The following is a 7,427-nucleotide window of genomic DNA, read 5'->3' as shown; positions in this document are numbered from 1 at the left end:
TTGGTACCTGTGGCTCATGATTGGGGTCCAACAATAGAAACCCAGGTGAGAACCTAAATTGATCCGATAAGTTGTAACTAAATTCATTTTTAGCTAAATAATACTGATAAAAACTTTGGGCTGTATTAATGCTAATGACCACTCACTTTCCCTGCTAGCAAGCACACTACATTAGCCCTGGAGAAGGAGGGTGGCGTAAAATGCCGTACCTTTGAAGTATCATTGAAGGGAAAATATGTTTGTGATTGCAATCATGAATGTGTGTCTGATGCAGTTTTAATGTACTGCTTCAGGCCTTATGTCTGCTTTCATTCATATCGATCCCAAGGGGAATGCACTTGACGTCTTTAGCAGTGAAACTGCTTAATGTCAGAGTAGTCTTACAGAAATTGTGATTTTATCGAAACGTGACAATCTCATGACAGTTGCTTCTGAAACTTGGCTGTGGTTCATTTTGAATTACATTCTATAGGGATTAATCAGTGACCTTTGTTTTCTCCTGATCATTCATGAGTAATTTAATCCACTCAATCACTAGTGAAACATTGGCCAATTGAACAGGGAGGTGGATGTAAGGTTTAGACCACCATCTTCTATTATAAACCAGGGTCTGCATATAGTTTAGGCAAACCACATCTGGAAATTCTGTACTCCTGAAATATATCTGAATTTTACACAGTGAGAAGTGAAGAGGCTGGTGTCAGCACAAGGCTGACTGGATTTACGCAGAGTTTTTATTTTTAGAGTGAATGTGGTTGAAAACCAACATTCATTTTTGTTTTTATTTAGGATTAACTAAAAACACAACATTGAAGCAGTGTTATTTTTCCACTTACACTTACATTTAGGCATAGGCAGACATTCTTCTCCAGGGCAATTTGCATAAGTGCATACATACAGATTTAGGCAACAAATGGTGTTGATGTTAAAGGACCATTTCTTGTTTTGCAGTTTGTTGATATTGAAACTTCTAGAAGAGCTTTGCATTATTTTTTATATTACTGGATTTAACAGTGATTCCTTTTTATTAAATCAAATAAACAGTTGCTGCAAATGGCTGTTATAAGAAGTCTTAGCTGTGCCATTTAGCCTGGATCAAATCAGGATCTAAACAATGCTAACAACTGACGGCCAGCACAGCACATACCTGAACACAACATAGCTTCCAGACTATTTCAGTTAGCATTGTATAGGCAACTACTGTACTACTATACCACTGAGAAAGAATATGATTTTAAGTGTAATATTTAATACAAACGATCACAGAATAAAACAGCTCTAAACCGAAGACTGATGTGGAATATATGGTGACATTCAAATAAGGTTATTTCTCCAACCATTTCCTAGTTGGAGTTCTGTCGCGATAAGGACATTACGTAATTATAGCTGGTTAATATTTTACCAATGACGTAATACACAAAGAGGAGCTGGGGCAAATCAGGTGATTAAAAAGATGAAATTACAACGGATATGCGCTTTTTTTAACCAACGAAAAACGCATTCGTCTTGGATTGGTCCAGAGATTCACCGTTGAGTGTTGGTGAATATCCACTTTCACACAGAGTAACCCCTGCGCCATAAATTTGATGCCGTCACGCTCGTCACGCACCCGGTTTCGTTGCGTGGTCGTTGAGGAAAAAAAGCAGCTTGATGCGGTAAAAAAACTGGAAGAGATCGCCGAGTAACTGAGGAAACAAGAGCACCGTTTTACGAAAGAAACCTATTCCTGTTAAGGTACAGTTCACGTCCCTTATTACCCACATATTAATAGCAATAACAACGCATATGCTGCCGCTGGCAAGCGGTTTGTTAGATTACTCAAATACAGCGATTCGTCGAAATAAAATAGGCTAGACAGTAACACAACGCCTCTTAAAGGATGCATAATATTGGCTAACACCACCTGCCGTGTTCCTAACGCTCGATGTTTTATATTTACTAATCTTGCTTTTTCCAGGCTTACAGCTGCTGAAAGCTAGCAGCATAATATCTATATGCTGGCTGGCCGGCAGAGAGTGTTCAAGGAGTTTGTTATTTTCCTTTTGTAATTTAACGGTTGTCTAAGTAGCCTAACAATTCCTGGTTCCGACCATTATTCCGTAGTTAGGCGAGTCTTGCGTATCTAAGATGTTAACTGTGGTGTTGGAGAAATGCGCATGGGTGGGGAAATCTGCTGAAGGTGCATTTGCACCGGTCTTGCTGTTTATGTAGACTAGCAAAGGGCGAGAGTTTTGTTACAGGGTCGAGCTAATGCAGTCTATCTGTGCTTCGATCACTCATGACGCTGCGAAGTCTTCCGGCCCAGTACATGAACCTCGTCTTTCGGTTACAGTATCTAACGTTAAGTCTCTTTGGAGACTGAAGTCCAGATAAGTTACCGTTAGGTAACCAGTGCACTGGGATGCATGTTCGCAGTCAGCTGGAGTTCATAGTACTGCTGTGTAACTGTCAGAGTCATGTCTTCAAACCTAAGGGGCTGTACCGAGCTGTGCTAACACAGCTAGGTACAATGCACAAGTGTTTTGATCCCTTAGGGCACACCTTTCCCTAGTTAAGGTGTCCATGATGTGTTGAAATAATGATCTGTAGTGTGCGCGTAGAGCTTAAAGGTTTTCTATCATAAAATGTGGCGGAATTGAAAGGGATACTAGAGTTATATGAAGAATGATGGGTTAAAGTGACATACGGTGTATAAAGCGGAATCTGTTTTAAATTTTATTAAGAATTGTGATGTGTTATCTAAAGAAATATATTTAGTCGTCTATTCTACAGTATAGACCTACGCATTTCCGTTTTACTATCCGTCATTTTCAACTGTACAATAATGCGATTGTGATAGAGAAATTGAAGTCACGCCTTAAGGAAACTTTGAGGATGACGTTATGAGCTGAAACTAAGAGGTCAAGCGGTCACTGTCACTGTCCCGCCAAATGGTTCGACTGCTTTAAGAAAACATCAATTGCCCTTGTCTGAATTTTAAATATTCTTAGTTGGATTCCTTGAACTTAGAACCAAATTATAATTAGACAGTTTACACTATCTTTTCATATGTAATACAGGTTTAGCTTTGTCTTTTATACAGCCTATACATTGTGTTTTTGTAATCTAGGCCTGTATAATTTTCAGTTTAATTATCAAATTGACCATGTAAAGCACTTTAAGATTTGTTTCTGTAAATAAGGTGGTGTAAAAAAAAATGAATTGCAGAGTTTTTTCTCTGACTGACAGATGCTCGGTTTAAGAAGGCAGATCCTTAATGCCGTAGATAAGAATTTATTCTTGGAGCATCCTAAACACACCGTCCAATTTATAGTCTGTATTTTTCAGACACTGTATTAGGAACTAACACTGGATACTGGTGTGAATTATGTGTAGTTATTCAGTTGTATTACGGTTGGAAGTGCCATACTTTGTCATTTAAGGTGATTTGCAAAAGGAGAACATGATGGTAAAAATATCTCCTGCTCCCTTGTGGTAGATCGCATGCAGCGGCACTATCATGTTTTCATTTATTGAAGTGTGGGAAGCTGTAGGTTGTACTTTTGTACAGCTGGGTTGAAATCTGGAGATAGATTACACTGCATTCTAATTTTGAAATGACATCACAGAGGAAAACTTGCACAGCGATGAGTTTATTTACTGGTCATTATCTGTGACGATACAATCAAGTTGTAGCCTAAGTGCTGGTTATGGAACTGGAGCAGAGGGGGCTGTGCTGGTTATGGAACTGGAGCAGAGGGCTCTGTGCTAGTTATGGAACTGGAGCAGAGGGCTCTGTGCTAGTTATGGAACTGGAGCAGAGGGGTCTGTGCTGGTTATGGAACTGGAGCAGAGGGGTCTGTGCTGGTTATGGAACTGGAGCAGAGGGGTCTGTGCTGGTTATGGAACTGGAGCAGGGGGCTGTGCTGGTTATGGAACTGGAGCAGAGGGGTCTGTGCTGGTTATGGAACTGAAGCAGAGGGGTCTGTGCTGGTTATGGAACTGGAGCAGAGGGGGCTGTGCTGGTTATGGAACTGGAGCAGAGGGGTCTGTGCTGGTTATGGAACTGGAGCAGGGGGCTGTGCTGGTTATGGAACTGGAGCAGAGGGGTCTGTGCTGGTTATGGAACTGGAGCAGAGGGGGCTGTGCTGGTTATGGAACTGGAGCAGAGGGGTCTGTGCTGGTTATGGAACTGGAGCAGAGGGGCTGTGCTGGTTCTGGAACTGGAGCAGAGGGGTCTGTGCTGGTTATGGAACTGGAGCAGAGGGGTCTGTGCTGGTTATGGAACTGGAGCAGAGGTGTCTGTGCTGGTTATGGAACTGGAGCAGAGGGGGGTGCTAATATTGAGGCTGAGGCTCCACCTCTTGGTTTGCTGCTGTAGGTCTTGTTGTTTTGTGCTGCTTTAAAGGGACAGCTCAGTAATGAGTTCTCCTGGGCCTGAAGTTGCATGAGTCACTCTACCACACCTTACAGTAGACAGGTGAGACTCACCGTCAGGTTAGCATCTACATCTCAGGACTTCCACACAGGTAAAATACTGATGGCTCTTTGTTTTTAAAATAGTAACTCTCGTACTTTTCAGGTCCCACTGCTTTACTTGCACCTTTTCTGACTAGCGTATTCGACCAACGGATGTTTTTTTATTACAGTGTACTGGTCACACAGTGGCCTTTTATATGAGCTCTAGAGTACTATGATGCATGTAAAAGCTGCTGGATACTAGTTAAGTGTGTACCGTGTGATGGTGGCATGTCTTTCGTGTTTTGCGTGTGTTACAGCTCCATGTGTTACAGCTCTGTGTGTTACAGCTGTGTGTGTTACAGCTCTGTGTGTTACAGCTCTATGTGTTACAGCTCTGTGTGTGTTACAGCTGTGCCTGTGTTACAGCTCTGTGTGTGCGACAGATCTGTGTGTTACAGCTCTGTGTTTTACAGCTGTGTGTGTGTTACAGCTCTGTGTTTTACAGCTGTGTGTGTGTTATAGCTCTGTGGCTCTTGTGTGTGTTACAGCACTGTGTGTGTTACAATTCTATGTGCGTTACCGCTCTGTGTGTTACAGCACTGTGTGTTTTACAGCTGTGTGTGTTACAGCTCTCTTTGTGAGTTACAGCTGTGTGTGTTACAGCTCTGTGTGTGGAGCAGTGCATGCTCGCTGGGTGTTTGTGACGCAGAGAAGAATTTCACAGTCAGTTCGATGTCTGTGTTGTGGAAACAGTGCTGTATTCACAGGCCACTGGATCTGGGGGAGGTCCCATGGTCGCAACGGCGACCAATCAAAACCGATCTCTGTGTTACTGTCAGTGAAGTCTCCTCCCAGCACTCTGGCCTCCGAGCGTCGGGAGGTGTCAGTACGAGATAAAGGACCTGATCAAAGCTGGACTGCACACAGGAAGTAGGCTAATCAATCACCAGTGATGGTTTCCTCCCGAAATATAAGATGACATCATATAGGAAGTACCCTGACATGTTACCCGTTGGTGCCCAGGTTAGGGTATTGGAGCTGTAAGGTTGCTGGTCAGAGCTGAATATATCTAAAATATTCATTATATAGCCTAGTTTGCAGGTAAACCAGTTTTATGTTTAGTAATGAACTTGAGTACATTATCAACAAACCTTGTCTGATCTTAAAAGTGTTTTTTCTTTTTTTTGCATCTACAGTGGCTAATCAGGAAGAAGATTGCCTGTACTGTATTAAGAGTAAATGGCGTATTTTATAGATGGCGTTCTCGCTAGCGAGTTGGCAGTTAACGTACAGAAACTCTGCAATAGTGTGCAAGCGAACACACTGCTAGCTTAGCTCACCATTCACATGTTGTCAGAAAGTATAAATGAAGCCGAGTCTGCATTATGTTAAGAATAATTATTCTTCTGCCTAGTTGGCTTTGCAGAGGTTAGGTCTGAATAGTGTTCACTGTGTGAACTAAACTGTGTTCTTGGCTAGAAATAGCTGTACAAAATAAGTATTGTACCTTACTGAACCTGTGTTTAGCAGTTGTCTATGACCATGAAATGCACTTTTTGTACGTCGCTTTGGATAAAAGCGTCTGCCAAATAAATGTAATGTAATGAATAAACGGGGGTGTCAGTGTAGGAAAGTGGGTTGGGAACTGAGCTTGTGACACCAAGGTTGTGTGTGCGTGCATGCGTGCGTGTGCGTGCGTGTCTTTACAGAGTGACCAGGTGTAGTTTTTGTTGCCCCTATTATGGGCTGGCATTGTATAAACAGGCCTATAGTATTGGCCCATAGTGCAGGTTTGGGAATCTTGTTGGGGCTGTCTGGGATAGGTGGTGTTTATAATGCTGACAGGAGATGTGTGACAAGTCAGTCTCCTGCTTCTGACAGAATGCTTTACAGCAGAATGCCACCAGTGACCAGGGGTTGGAAGTTTCTAACTGTGTTTGGAAAACTTTTAAAATACTGTCAGGAACCCTGTCAGATAAACCAAACAGTGGAAGTATCTGAGTGGTGAAGGAACGTGTTGTCTTACTCTGTGCTACTGGAACGGGATTAATTTAATGTTATCTCTGTTATCCGACTCCAAAAATAATGTTTTAACCTTTCCGCTGTGCTAACAGTTGTGCATAGGAGGAGACTGCAAGTGATCTGCCAGTAGTGTCTCCCTATATGGATCGCTATCTATCGTAGGTTGTAGACACTTACATGCCTCTGGCTTGTGTGGCCTGCATAAATTCAATTGTGTATCTTGCTCTAGTTCGAGTGTATAGTCGAGTGACAATGGGGTGCAAATATCCTTTATCCATTCTATGTGTATGTTAGGGTTAGGGTTAATGTCCTGAGTTCTGTGTGTATGTTAGGGTTAGGGTTAATATCCTGAGTTCTGTGTGTATGTTAGGGTTAGGGTTAATATCCTGAGTTCTGTGTGTATGTTAGGGTTAGGGTTAATATCCTGAGTTCTGTGTGTATGTTAGGACCTTAAAACGTCTAGGTGTGCAGTGGTAACATTCAAAAAGGAATGCCAGGTCAAAGTGAATGCAGTTTATTTTACAGTATGTGCAATGATGATAGTAGACATTAGATGAGTCTACCCGAACCGTTGCACGCTTCTCCTTACAAAATAGCGTTCACTGACCATTTACTGAGTGTTCCCTGAACATTCACTGAACATTCCGTGAATGAATAGGTGTCAGGTGCATACCTGTGTGATTGTGAATGCTAAAATGTGAAGGTAAGAATCACTGTTAGCAGGAACTAGATGGGAAAAATAAGATAATTCACATGATTGCATAATGAGCTTAAGCTGTCACTGAGTAGCAAAAGGGGCGTGGCCTCTCACTTCTTGTTGCAGCGCAGCTGTACCCACCATTTTGTGATTAAAAACCATTTTGTGGTCGCCATGGTGAACAGCTACGCCATTTTCGTTTCCTCTAGTGTCCTGTCCCAGAAGTTGTTTAATTCACAGTCTGGTGAGTCTGCTGGGTTCTATCAGG

The 7,427-nt window shown here is 42.2% G+C and overlaps 1 protein-coding gene across 1 annotated transcript in view; it reads left to right on the top strand.

Moving 5' to 3' along the window:
• Nucleotides 1-1,576: 1,576 nt before the first annotated feature.
• Nucleotides 1,577-7,427, top strand: part of LOC118233127 (proline-rich proteoglycan 2-like) — an 8,182-nt gene continuing 2,331 nt past the window's right edge. The window contains 1 exon segment of the mRNA XM_035428502.1: nucleotides 1,577-1,734. The gene's annotated coding sequence lies outside the window, so the exon portion shown is untranslated.

This window comes from Anguilla anguilla, chromosome 8, assembly GCF_013347855.1.
Source record: "Anguilla anguilla isolate fAngAng1 chromosome 8, fAngAng1.pri, whole genome shotgun sequence".
Lineage (NCBI taxonomy): Eukaryota > Metazoa > Chordata > Actinopteri > Anguilliformes > Anguillidae > Anguilla > Anguilla anguilla.
This window is presented reverse-complemented; position numbering and strand designations above follow the sequence as displayed.